The sequence below is a fragment of the Spermophilus citellus genome (assembly GCF_964194105.1).
Source record: "Spermophilus citellus genome assembly, chromosome: 17".
Lineage (NCBI taxonomy): Eukaryota > Metazoa > Chordata > Mammalia > Rodentia > Sciuridae > Spermophilus > Spermophilus citellus.
In genome coordinates, this window is record NC_138199.1 from 21,700,853 (window position 1) to 21,716,160 (window position 15,308).

A 15,308-nucleotide genomic window follows, 5' to 3' on the forward strand; every position below is an offset into this window, starting at 1 on the left:
GTTTCCAAGGGCGACTCTCATGCGTGGCCTCCTAACATCCCGACACAATTCACGGCAATACTTCTCTGAGGTCAGTTCCAGAACTCAGTCTCCAAGGGGAATCACACCAGAGTTCAAGCCCAGGTGGACCCAGTCATCTCTTCCCACTGCCACACCACAATTCAAACCAAAACACTGCCACATGGCCCTCATCTTCTTCCATACAGACACTCATCATAACCTCTGGCTGGAGGTTTCCATGAGGGGCACAGCCCAAGACAGTGTCCACAATAAGCTCCCTTGCCTCTCATTTGCCTAATGTCAGGGTGGCCTGGACACCCTTCCTTTGGACCTGGAGTGATCAAATAGGCCTGCCTTTAATACTGCTCTACTTCTCCAATTGGAGGCCTACTGACTGCCGGGTATAGATTCTTTGTGTGAACTGGAGTCATGAGAAAACCCAAGCACCTATGGGCTAGCCTCTGCATGGCTTTGAAGGACTCATTTGACACAAAGGATCCCTATTCTCACTTGATGGAGGTCAGGAACCTTACAGAGGAAGGCGAGAGACCTCATCCAGGATGACTGCTTTTGTGCCAATTTGGCCTTGGATGCACGCATGGGATCTTTCTTTGGATCCATCAGGTGCTGACAATGTAAGCCACAGCCTCACACAGGGCCAAGAGGCTGATTCAGACACATCCCTTTGCAAAGCAATTAAGCAAAGAGCCACAGGTGATGCCCATTCATTTCCATTTGAAAACTGTTTTCTTCAGGCTTCACAAAGGGGTGCCCTGAGGCAAAGGCCTTCCTGACATTCAGGGCCACAAAAGGATAGGTAAGCCAAAGGCCCAAAGCAGGGTTTCTCTAGGGAGACTTTACTGATCACACTGATATCTGAGTTTTCTGAGATGCTCACCATTTCTTTCAACTATCCAGTACATGGCCATGTCACCGAGCTTGGAGGTGGTACATATCTTGGACACAAAACCATGAGCCTATTCTGGAGAGTGGCCAGAATTCAGGAAGAAAACAGGAACTTAGGAAGATAGTAGGCGTTGCCCATCCATAAGGCAAGCCGCAGTCCATTCATAAATTGGGCAGGATGAATGCTGGGAAGCTTTCTACTAGACAGGACACATCCATTGATGCATTCTCTTTTCTAATGTCTACAACCAGGGACACAGTGGGATACACAAACATAGAAACACTCGCCTTGTCAAAAGCCTTACTAGAAACAGTCCACTCCAACCCAAACAAACCGCCTTTCCTACCTATTCTCAGAACATGAGACAAAACCACAAACTCACACCCACACCCACAAAGGCACCTCCTTCCAAGTTGGTCTGTGACTACCCGGAGTGTCGTCTGACTGGTGGGCCATACTATGTTCCCCCGAAAGGGCCTGTCCTGTCTCACATCTGGCCTCCTTGGCCAACTCTGTGAAGTTGTCAGGAGCCAGCGGTGAGCCACTACCTGCTTTCTCAGGAAAGGCCCCTCTGCAGAGCTTTCCTGGCATTTGGCAATCCTCACCTCAGTGGGTACCAAGAAAGACTGACTCTGTCCTTGGTAAATCCAAACAAGTGAGCCCACTGGGACTGGGACTGGGACTGGCTCTGGGTGCCTGGCTTCCTGGATCCCAAGTTCAGAGAGTTCCATCACCAAGGAAGTGAGGTGAGGTCACTTCCTTCAGGAACTGAATGAGGTCACTGCCTTGGCAACCACTGTGTCCTAACAGTTGCTTCCAAGGCTCCCATGAGATGGAGGCTGCCCCTCCTTCCTGTGACACTTTCACAAGTTAGAATGGAATATCAACCATAGGCACCAAGGAACAGCTCTCCACACAGGCCTGCTTTGGTCCATCTTGTCTACATTAAGAAGAGAGAGGCTCATTCAGACACATCCCTTCATCCTGACCAGGTTGTTTGCCATGGAAGATGACTTCTGCTCTCTCAGGTCCTTCATAGCTGCCTACATCTTCTCCAGGGATCATTTCTGCATGGACCTTTGAGGTTCTCAGCAGGTGGAAGATCCCCCACATTCCTGTATTGTAAGACCCACTCTGTCCCTGCTCTTCTGTAAAGTTAGATTGAGGGAACAGTGTATGGTTAGGGTTAAGAACCTGTTTGATGTGGCTTAGGAATCACTCTGCTGGATGAAGAATGGTATTGGGAACCTGGGATATTTATAATAATATATAGGTGAAATATATGTATGAAAACAGAAATCCAAGTAAGATTTGAAGGCCAGAAGGGCATTGGGCCCTTGATTGGGATACTTAGCTTTGAATGACTTTCTGCACAGATGTCTCAGATAAATCGGTACACAATGGCATAGGACCTTGTACCTTGGATGATTGAATGTAGAAGAGAACATCCAGTCAAAAAGGGATAGTAGGTAGAATTAGGAAGATAGTTGGTAAGTTTTGGAAGAAGAGTGAGTATGCAATTTGGACCAAAAGTTCTTTAGCAATAGGGTGTCGGTTAGAGAGTGAATGTAAACGTCAGCACATGTGAAGAGTCAGTCACAATGATGAGCTGGGGAACATATGTAGGAAAGCAGATATCAATAGAGACATTAGGAAATCAGGCAAAGTATAAAGTGAGTGAGTGGATTAGACATTTTCAACAGGGTTGAGGTTGAATATATCATCTTAGGAAGAAACAAATGTGTAGTCACCAATAGCATTGACATTTGAGAGCATTAGGCAACCTGGACAAGGATGTTTTTAGTAATCCATGCTCACTTTCCAATGAGGCTTTGGTGCAATCATAAGTGTGACCTTTGCATTTTGTGTCCAGAATATCACTGTGATAAAATGTATATGTAGATCAGGTGACATGAGTGTTTCTTCCACCATTTCTGGGAGTAATATGTTGAAGACATATAAATTAGCCTTTGGGGGTACAAATAGGTGTACCCTGGGTCTATGAATATAGAGATAATGCATGAATAGACCCTACTGTGAATAAATAGTATAACAGGTTCCAATTTAAATAATGGATTGCATTGATATCTGAAAATATATAGGAAATCTAATATTGATACACAACCATTCATTCTAACCAGTTATACATCTAATGGTGATATTGGGGTTATGGTTTACCATGAAGGGGGTGTGAGTTTTGCTTCACAAGGGATTATGGAAATGGAAAAGAATGTGTTTGGAAAGAAGTCTCATGAAAAGACCAGTCAAGAAACGTGGAGGAATACATGTGTTCTGAAGCAGGAAGTGATTGAAAGGGAAATGAATGCCTAGAAATTTGTGAACTTGAGGATGAAATACATATCCTATGATGTGCATCAACTGAAGAAATAGTAATGTACCAGTGTTGAATAAAAATGAACGTCAAAATACACATCATGTCCCATAGGAATCTACTTGCATTCATGTTAAACTGGGTCAGTTACTGTAGAAATATTAGGATTTCAGCACTAGGAAACAAATATGTATTTCAGGTGGATGACTATTTCTGAGAATAATCTTGTGAAAAGTTGATTATAAATCCACATATATGAACATGAATGAATTTAGGGAGTATATAATATGACACATACATTTCATATTTTGAAAAATCTGGAGAGTGTGTGTATGTGTGTGTGTGTGTGTGTGTGTGTGTGTATATATATATATATATATATATATATATATATATATATATACACAAAAGAAAAACACACACACAAACACAGACATTAAAGAGTAGAAATATATATGCCAATCGAAATTCATCATGAAATATTTATCATCCACAGATCCAAAAATATTTATTTTACTGAACATGTATTTATGTATCATGTTGTTCATGTGGGAAGCTCACCTGGAGGTTGAATTTTCAGTTCCAACAGCGTTTAGGAGGAGTGATCTCTTCTCACAGTTTGTATCTGCCAAGTCAGCCACCTCACAAGAATGGACGTGGGATAGGAGGTAGGATTCTATATGTGCATGTAAAAATGCATGTTGCTGAATAGGCTACAGAGAAAGGGAGACAGGAATTCACATATTTGTTAACATTCAAAACACATGGAGAACTATTTCTACTAAATTGGACTAGATTTATAACACCTACCCTTTATAATGCCAAAGGCCAGTCCAACTATACACCAGGCCTCCTCTGAACTGCCTGTATTTCTATTCTGTTTGAGTTATTTTTCTCCATCATATTAGTATTCGTAGTCACAATCTAGTAGGGTATGGGTTAGTGTCAGGGATTCAGTATTTCGAACGGAAAATAGGAAAATGAATCCAATGTGTAGGCCAATATGTGCTACAAAAAAATCTTCCCACTCTCATCCAGAACATTGCCTTGACATTACCTTCACAATAAGTAAGACACAATTTGAGGAGAAGAGTTAGAAATGCTGTGAATACATATGTGGAATGGAAAATGCTCAGGAGTTCACAACCTTGGAGGTGGTAGACTACTTTCCATGAGTAAGGGACAGGGTAAACACTCCACAAACGTGGAGCTCTGCTGGCCTAAAGACTTCGTGAGAAACTGCTTCTGAGGTTGGGCACTTGAAATATATGTTGTTGTCAGGAGCTTTAGCTTCCTTTGTAGTGAGACCATCAAACCAGGTCTGCATCTATGTGACCTGGAGGACATGGTTTCTGATTTTCCAATGAACATGAGGCAGAAGTGCTGAATTCTCTCTTTGCAGGTAAACTGTGGCCACTGGGGTCTAAGTGTCTCCCTGTGTGGACTGTGAAGCCATTTGGTCATCCTCCACTTTTCGTGGTGTTTCTTGCTGCTGCACTGGGAGTTTGGAATTTGCTTCAGGAAATACAAGGAGTTCAACTGGGACACAGTGCTGGAGGGAGTTCTGTCACGTGTGGTGGGTCAAGGTCCTAGGAGAATGCACCAGCCAGGCTTCTATCCCACAGAGCTTGCCCCCTTGACCATAGCAACCTGATTCTGAACATTGCCCTGAAACCTCTCCATATAACAAGATGCCTTTACATAGAAGGGTCTGCTCGCTGCACCATGTCAGTCACAAGCCATTTGGAAGCCAATGGCAGATCCACATGGCCCCACCACAGATGTTCTATCACACACCTGCACACCACTGCTCTAGGCCCACTACTCAGCAGGCCCCAACTCACTGGCATCTCTGTTCTACACCATTTTCATGAAACCCAGTCAATCAAGGCACTGTCTGGTACACTCATGATCAGCAACAGGACATCCAAAGGTTCTCCAGTGCCACCTGGTCATGGGAATTTCAAAAATGTCATGGTATTTATCTAGCTAGCCATTTTTAAAGGATGAAGTTGGAGGCACTGTGGGTTTCCATTCCTTCAGGAACCATTAAATGGTGAGGAAGCTCATTTCAACGAAAGCTCTGGAGAACTCTCACAAACAAGGCTTCCCAAGGAGTGGCCAAAAGGTCACAGGAAGCCAGGCCCATTGAGGTCTACAATGTGAGGTCCACGTGTGTTTGGACTCTCCACGATGGCTGCCAGGTCTTTAAGAATAAAATCATGTGATATCCGGGCTGAGATTCCCAGTGCTCTGTGGAAAGCCAGCCTGGGCCTAGATCTCAGTTTCCAAGGGCGACTCTCATGCGTGGCCTCCTAACATCCCGACACAATTCACGGCAATACTTCTCTGAGGTCAGTTCCAGAACTCAGTCTCCAAGGGGAATCACACCAGAGTTCAAGCCCAGGTGGACCCAGTCATCTCTTCCCACTGCCACACCACAATTCAAACCAAAACACTGCCACATGGCCCTCATCTTCTTCCATACAGACACTCATCATAACCTCTGGCTGGAGGTTTCCATGAGGGGCACAGCCCAAGACAGTGTCCACAATAAGCTCCCTTGCCTCTCATTTGCCTAATGTCAGGGTGGCCTGGACACCCTTCCTTTGGACCTGGAGTGATCAAATAGGCCTGCCTTTAATACTGCTCTACTTCTCCAATTGGAGGCCTACTGACTGCCGGGTATAGATTCTTTGTGTGAACTGGAGTCATGAGAAAACCCAAGCACCTATGGGCTAGCCTCTGCATGGCTTTGAAGGACTCATTTGACACAAAGGATCCCTATTCTCACTTGATGGAGGTCAGGAACCTTACAGAGGAAGGCGAGAGACCTCATCCAGGATGACTGCTTTTGTGCCAATTTGGCCTTGGATGCACGCATGGGATCTTTCTTTGGATCCATCAGGTGCTGACAATGTAAGCCACAGCCTCACACAGGGCCAAGAGGCTGATTCAGACACATCCCTTTGCAAAGCAATTAAGCAAAGAGCCACAGGTGATGCCCATTCATTTCCATTTGAAAACTGTTTTCTTCAGGCTTCACAAAGGGGTGCCCTGAGGCAAAGGCCTTCCTGACATTCAGGGCCACAAAAGGATAGGTAAGCCAAAGGCCCAAAGCAGGGTTTCTCTAGGGAGACTTTACTGATCACACTGATATCTGAGTTTTCTGAGATGCTCACCATTTCTTTCAACTATCCAGTACATGGCCATGTCACCGAGCTTGGAGGTGGTACATATCTTGGACACAAAACCATGAGCCTATTCTGGAGAGTGGCCAGAATTCAGGAAGAAAACAGGAACTTAGGAAGATAGTAGGCGTTGCCCATCCATAAGGCAAGCCGCAGTCCATTCATAAATTGGGCAGGATGAATGCTGGGAAGCTTTCTACTAGACAGGACACATCCATTGATGCATTCTCTTTTCTAATGTCTACAACCAGGGACACAGTGGGATACACAAACATAGAAACACTCGCCTTGTCAAAAGCCTTACTAGAAACAGTCCACTCCAACCCAAACAAACCGCCTTTCCTACCTATTCTCAGAACATGAGACAAAACCACAAACTCACACCCACACCCACAAAGGCACCTCCTTCCAAGTTGGTCTGTGACTACCCGGAGTGTCGTCTGACTGGTGGGCCATACTATGTTCCCCCGAAAGGGCCTGTCCTGTCTCACATCTGGCCTCCTTGGCCAACTCTGTGAAGTTGTCAGGAGCCAGCGGTGAGCCACTACCTGCTTTCTCAGGAAAGGCCCCTCTGCAGAGCTTTCCTGGCATTTGGCAATCCTCACCTCAGTGGGTACCAAGAAAGACTGACTCTGTCCTTGGTAAATCCAAACAAGTGAGCCCACTGGGACTGGGACTGGGACTGGCTCTGGGTGCCTGGCTTCCTGGATCCCAAGTTCAGAGAGTTCCATCACCAAGGAAGTGAGGTGAGGTCACTTCCTTCAGGAACTGAATGAGGTCACTGCCTTGGCAACCACTGTGTCCTAACAGTTGCTTCCAAGGCTCCCATGAGATGGAGGCTGCCCCTCCTTCCTGTGACACTTTCACAAGTTAGAATGGAATATCAACCATAGGCACCAAGGAACAGCTCTCCACACAGGCCTGCTTTGGTCCATCTTGTCTACATTAAGAAGAGAGAGGCTCATTCAGACACATCCCTTCATCCTGACCAGGTTGTTTGCCATGGAAGATGACTTCTGCTCTCTCAGGTCCTTCATAGCTGCCTACATCTTCTCCAGGGATCATTTCTGCATGGACCTTTGAGGTTCTCAGCAGGTGGAAGATCCCCCACATTCCTGTATTGTAAGACCCACTCTGTCCCTGCTCTTCTGTAAAGTTAGATTGAGGGAACAGTGTATGGTTAGGGTTAAGAACCTGTTTGATGTGGCTTAGGAATCACTCTGCTGGATGAAGAATGGTATTGGGAACCTGGGATATTTATAATAATATATAGGTGAAATATATGTATGAAAACAGAAATCCAAGTAAGATTTGAAGGCCAGAAGGGCATTGGGCCCTTGATTGGGATACTTAGCTTTGAATGACTTTCTGCACAGATGTCTCAGATAAATCGGTACACAATGGCATAGGACCTTGTACCTTGGATGATTGAATGTAGAAGAGAACATCCAGTCAAAAAGGGATAGTAGGTAGAATTAGGAAGATAGTTGGTAAGTTTTGGAAGAAGAGTGAGTATGCAATTTGGACCAAAAGTTCTTTAGCAATAGGGTGTCGGTTAGAGAGTGAATGTAAACGTCAGCACATGTGAAGAGTCAGTCACAATGATGAGCTGGGGAACATATGTAGGAAAGCAGATATCAATAGAGACATTAGGAAATCAGGCAAAGTATAAAGTGAGTGAGTGGATTAGACATTTTCAACAGGGTTGAGGTTGAATATATCATCTTAGGAAGAAACAAATGTGTAGTCACCAATAGCATTGACATTTGAGAGCATTAGGCAACCTGGACAAGGATGTTTTTAGTAATCCATGCTCACTTTCCAATGAGGCTTTGGTGCAATCATAAGTGTGACCTTTGCATTTTGTGTCCAGAATATCACTGTGATAAAATGTATATGTAGATCAGGTGACATGAGTGTTTCTTCCACCATTTCTGGGAGTAATATGTTGAAGACATATAAATTAGCCTTTGGGGGTACAAATAGGTGTACCCTGGGTCTATGAATATAGAGATAATGCATGAATAGACCCTACTGTGAATAAATAGTATAACAGGTTCCAATTTAAATAATGGATTGCATTGATATCTGAAAATATATAGGAAATCTAATATTGATACACAACCATTCATTCTAACCAGTTATACATCTAATGGTGATATTGGGGTTATGGTTTACCATGAAGGGGGTGTGAGTTTTGCTTCACAAGGGATTATGGAAATGGAAAAGAATGTGTTTGGAAAGAAGTCTCATGAAAAGACCAGTCAAGAAACGTGGAGGAATACATGTGTTCTGAAGCAGGAAGTGATTGAAAGGGAAATGAATGCCTAGAAATTTGTGAACTTGAGGATGAAATACATATCCTATGATGTGCATCAACTGAAGAAATAGTAATGTACCAGTGTTGAATAAAAATGAACGTCAAAATACACATCATGTCCCATAGGAATCTACTTGCATTCATGTTAAACTGGGTCAGTTACTGTAGAAATATTAGGATTTCAGCACTAGGAAACAAATATGTATTTCAGGTGGATGACTATTTCTGAGAATAATCTTGTGAAAAGTTGATTATAAATCCACATATATGAACATGAATGAATTTAGGGAGTATATAATATGACACATACATTTCATATTTTGAAAAATCTGGAGAGTGTGTGTATGTGTGTGTGTGTGTGTGTGTGTGTGTGTATATATATATATATATATATATATATATATATATATATATACACAAAAGAAAAACACACACACAAACACAGACATTAAAGAGTAGAAATATATATGCCAATCGAAATTCATCATGAAATATTTATCATCCACAGATCCAAAAATATTTATTTTACTGAACATGTATTTATGTATCATGTTGTTCATGTGGGAAGCTCACCTGGAGGTTGAATTTTCAGTTCCAACAGCGTTTAGGAGGAGTGATCTCTTCTCACAGTTTGTATCTGCCAAGTCAGCCACCTCACAAGAATGGACGTGGGATAGGAGGTAGGATTCTATATGTGCATGTAAAAATGCATGTTGCTGAATAGGCTACAGAGAAAGGGAGACAGGAATTCACATATTTGTTAACATTCAAAACACATGGAGAACTATTTCTACTAAATTGGACTAGATTTATAACACCTACCCTTTATAATGCCAAAGGCCAGTCCAACTATACACCAGGCCTCCTCTGAACTGCCTGTATTTCTATTCTGTTTGAGTTATTTTTCTCCATCATATTAGTATTCGTAGTCACAATCTAGTAGGGTATGGGTTAGTGTCAGGGATTCAGTATTTCGAACGGAAAATAGGAAAATGAATCCAATGTGTAGGCCAATATGTGCTACAAAAAAATCTTCCCACTCTCATCCAGAACATTGCCTTGACATTACCTTCACAATAAGTAAGACACAATTTGAGGAGAAGAGTTAGAAATGCTGTGAATACATATGTGGAATGGAAAATGCTCAGGAGTTCACAACCTTGGAGGTGGTAGACTACTTTCCATGAGTAAGGGACAGGGTAAACACTCCACAAACGTGGAGCTCTGCTGGCCTAAAGACTTCGTGAGAAACTGCTTCTGAGGTTGGGCACTTGAAATATATGTTGTTGTCAGGAGCTTTAGCTTCCTTTGTAGTGAGACCATCAAACCAGGTCTGCATCTATGTGACCTGGAGGACATGGTTTCTGATTTTCCAATGAACATGAGGCAGAAGTGCTGAATTCTCTCTTTGCAGGTAAACTGTGGCCACTGGGGTCTAAGTGTCTCCCTGTGTGGACTGTGAAGCCATTTGGTCATCCTCCACTTTTCGTGGTGTTTCTTGCTGCTGCACTGGGAGTTTGGAATTTGCTTCAGGAAATACAAGGAGTTCAACTGGGACACAGTGCTGGAGGGAGTTCTGTCACGTGTGGTGGGTCAAGGTCCTAGGAGAATGCACCAGCCAGGCTTCTATCCCACAGAGCTTGCCCCCTTGACCATAGCAACCTGATTCTGAACATTGCCCTGAAACCTCTCCATATAACAAGATGCCTTTACATAGAAGGGTCTGCTCGCTGCACCATGTCAGTCACAAGCCATTTGGAAGCCAATGGCAGATCCACATGGCCCCACCACAGATGTTCTATCACACACCTGCACACCACTGCTCTAGGCCCACTACTCAGCAGGCCCCAACTCACTGGCATCTCTGTTCTACACCATTTTCATGAAACCCAGTCAATCAAGGCACTGTCTGGTACACTCATGATCAGCAACAGGACATCCAAAGGTTCTCCAGTGCCACCTGGTCATGGGAATTTCAAAAATGTCATGGTATTTATCTAGCTAGCCATTTTTAAAGGATGAAGTTGGAGGCACTGTGGGTTTCCATTCCTTCAGGAACCATTAAATGGTGAGGAAGCTCATTTCAACGAAAGCTCTGGAGAACTCTCACAAACAAGGCTTCCCAAGGAGTGGCCAAAAGGTCACAGGAAGCCAGGCCCATTGAGGTCTACAATGTGAGGTCCACGTGTGTTTGGACTCTCCACGATGGCTGCCAGGTCTTTAAGAATAAAATCATGTGATATCCGGGCTGAGATTCCCAGTGCTCTGTGGAAAGCCAGCCTGGGCCTAGATCTCAGTTTCCAAGGGCGACTCTCATGCGTGGCCTCCTAACATCCCGACACAATTCACGGCAATACTTCTCTGAGGTCAGTTCCAGAACTCAGTCTCCAAGGGGAATCACACCAGAGTTCAAGCCCAGGTGGACCCAGTCATCTCTTCCCACTGCCACACCACAATTCAAACCAAAACACTGCCACATGGCCCTCATCTTCTTCCATACAGACACTCATCATAACCTCTGGCTGGAGGTTTCCATGAGGGGCACAGCCCAAGACAGTGTCCACAATAAGCTCCCTTGCCTCTCATTTGCCTAATGTCAGGGTGGCCTGGACACCCTTCCTTTGGACCTGGAGTGATCAAATAGGCCTGCCTTTAATACTGCTCTACTTCTCCAATTGGAGGCCTACTGACTGCCGGGTATAGATTCTTTGTGTGAACTGGAGTCATGAGAAAACCCAAGCACCTATGGGCTAGCCTCTGCATGGCTTTGAAGGACTCATTTGACACAAAGGATCCCTATTCTCACTTGATGGAGGTCAGGAACCTTACAGAGGAAGGCGAGAGACCTCATCCAGGATGACTGCTTTTGTGCCAATTTGGCCTTGGATGCACGCATGGGATCTTTCTTTGGATCCATCAGGTGCTGACAATGTAAGCCACAGCCTCACACAGGGCCAAGAGGCTGATTCAGACACATCCCTTTGCAAAGCAATTAAGCAAAGAGCCACAGGTGATGCCCATTCATTTCCATTTGAAAACTGTTTTCTTCAGGCTTCACAAAGGGGTGCCCTGAGGCAAAGGCCTTCCTGACATTCAGGGCCACAAAAGGATAGGTAAGCCAAAGGCCCAAAGCAGGGTTTCTCTAGGGAGACTTTACTGATCACACTGATATCTGAGTTTTCTGAGATGCTCACCATTTCTTTCAACTATCCAGTACATGGCCATGTCACCGAGCTTGGAGGTGGTACATATCTTGGACACAAAACCATGAGCCTATTCTGGAGAGTGGCCAGAATTCAGGAAGAAAACAGGAACTTAGGAAGATAGTAGGCGTTGCCCATCCATAAGGCAAGCCGCAGTCCATTCATAAATTGGGCAGGATGAATGCTGGGAAGCTTTCTACTAGACAGGACACATCCATTGATGCATTCTCTTTTCTAATGTCTACAACCAGGGACACAGTGGGATACACAAACATAGAAACACTCGCCTTGTCAAAAGCCTTACTAGAAACAGTCCACTCCAAACCAAACAAACCGCCTTTCCTACCTATTCTCAGAACATGAGACAAAACCACAAACTCACACCCACACCCACAAAGGCACCTCCTTCCAAGTTGGTCTGTGACTACCCGGAGTGTCGTCTGACTGGTGGGCCATACTATGTTCCCCCGAAAGGGCCTGTCCTGTCTCACATCTGGCCTCCTTGGCCAACTCTGTGAAGTTGTCAGGAGCCAGCGGTGAGCCACTACCTGCTTTCTCAGGAAAGGCCCCTCTGCAGAGCTTTCCTGGCATTTGGCAATCCTCACCTCAGTGGGTACCAAGAAAGACTGACTCTGTCCTTGGTAAATCCAAACAAGTGAGCCCACTGGGACTGGGACTGGGACTGGCTCTGGGTGCCTGGCTTCCTGGATCCCAAGTTCAGAGAGTTCCATCACCAAGGAAGTGAGGTGAGGTCACTTCCTTCAGGAACTGAATGAGGTCACTGCCTTGGCAACCACTGTGTCCTAACAGTTGCTTCCAAGGCTCCCATGAGATGGAGGCTGCCCCTCCTTCCTGTGACACTTTCACAAGTTAGAATGGAATATCAACCATAGGCACCAAGGAACAGCTCTCCACACAGGCCTGCTTTGGTCCATCTTGTCTACATTAAGAAGAGAGAGGCTCATTCAGACACATCCCTTCATCCTGACCAGGTTGTTTGCCATGGAAGATGACTTCTGCTCTCTCAGGTCCTTCATAGCTGCCTACATCTTCTCCAGGGATCATTTCTGCATGGACCTTTGAGGTTCTCAGCAGGTGGAAGATCCCCCACATTCCTGTATTGTAAGACCCACTCTGTCCCTGCTCTTCTGTAAAGTTAGATTGAGGGAACAGTGTATGGTTAGGGTTAAGAACCTGTTTGATGTGGCTTAGGAATCACTCTGCTGGATGAAGAATGGTATTGGGAACCTGGGATATTTATAATAATATATAGGTGAAATATATGTATGAAAACAGAAATCCAAGTAAGATTTGAAGGCCAGAAGGGCATTGGGCCCTTGATTGGGATACTTAGCTTTGAATGACTTTCTGCACAGATGTCTCAGATAAATCGGTACACAATGGCATAGGACCTTGTACCTTGGATGATTGAATGTAGAAGAGAACATCCAGTCAAAAAGGGATAGTAGGTAGGATTAGGAAGATAGTTGGTAAGTTTTGGAAGAAGAGTGAGTATGCAATTTGGACCAAAAGTTCTTTAGCAATAGGGTGTCGGTTAGAGAGTGAATGTAAACGTCAGCACATGTGAAGAGTCAGTCACAATGATGAACTGGGGAACATATGTAGGAAAGCAGATATCAATAGAGACATTAGGAAATCAGGCAAAGTATAAAGTGAGTGAGTGGATTAGACATTTTCAACAGGGTTGAGGTTGAATATATCATCTTAGGAAGAAACAAATGTGTAGTCACCAATAGCATTGACATTTGAGAGCATTAGGCAACCTGGACAAGGATGTTTTTAGTAATCCATGCTCACTTTCCAATGAGGCTTTGGTGCAATCATAAGTGTGACCTTTGCATTTTGTGTCCAGAATATCACTGTGATAAAATGTATATGTAGATCAGGTGACATGAGTGTTTCTTCCACCATTTCTGGGAGTAATATGTTGAAGACATATAAATTAGCCTTTGGGGGTACAAATAGGTGTACCCTGGGTCTATGAATATAGAGATAATGCATGAATAGACCATACTGTGAATAAATAGTATAACAGGTTCCAATTTAAATAATGGATTGCATTGATATCTGAAAATATATAGGAAATCTAATATTGATACACAACCATTCATTCTAACCAGTTATACATCTAATGGTGATATTGGGGTTATGCTTTACCATGAAGGGGGTGTGAGTTTTGCTTCACAAGGGATTATGGAAATGGAAAAGAATGTGTTTGGAAAGAAGTCTCATGAAAAGACCAGTCAAGAAACGTGGAGGAATACATGTGTTCTGAAGCAGGAAGTGATTGAAAGGGAAATGAATGCCTAGAAATTTGTGAACTTGAGGATGAAATACATATCCTATGATGTGCATCAACTGAAGAAATAGTAATGTACCAGTGTTGAATAAAAATGAACGTCAAAATACACATCATGTCCCATAGGAATCTACTTGCATTCATGTTAAACTGGGTCAGTTACTGTAGAAATATTAGGATTTCAGCACTAGGAAACAAATATGTATTTCAGGTGGATGACTATTTCTGAGAATAATCTTGTGAAAAGTTGATTATAAATCCACATATATGAACATGAATGAATTTAGGGAGTATATAATATGACACATACATTTCATATTTTGAAAAATCTGGAGAGTGTGTGTATGTGTGTGTGTGTGTGTGTGTGTGTGTATATATATATATATATATATATATATATATATATATATACACAAAAGAAAAACACACACACAAACACAGACATTAAAGAGTAGAAATATATATGCCAATCGAAATTCATCATGAAATATTTATCATCCACAGATCCAAAAATATTTATTTTACTGAACATGTATTTATGTATCATGTTGTTCATGTGGGAAGCTCACCTGGAGGTTGAATTTTCAGTTCCAACAGCGTTTAGGAGGAGTGATCTCTTCTCACAGTTTGTATCTGCCAAGTCAGCCACCTCACAAGAATGGACGTGGGATAGGAGGTAGGATTCTATATGTGCATGTAAAAATGCATGTTGCTGAATAGGCTACAGAGAAAGGGAGACAGGAATTCACATATTTGTTAACATTCAAAACACATGGAGAACTATTTCTACTAAATTGGACTAGATTTATAACACCTACCCTTTATAATGCCAAAGGCCAGTCCAACTATACACCAGGCCTCCTCTGAACTGCCTGTATTTCTATTCTGTTTGAGTTATTTTTCTCCATCATATTAGTATTCGTAGTCACAATCTAGTAGGGTATGGGTTAGTGTCAGGGATTCAGTATTTCGAACGGAAAATAGGAAAATGAATCCAATGTGTAGGCCAATATGTGCTACAAAAAAATCTTCCCA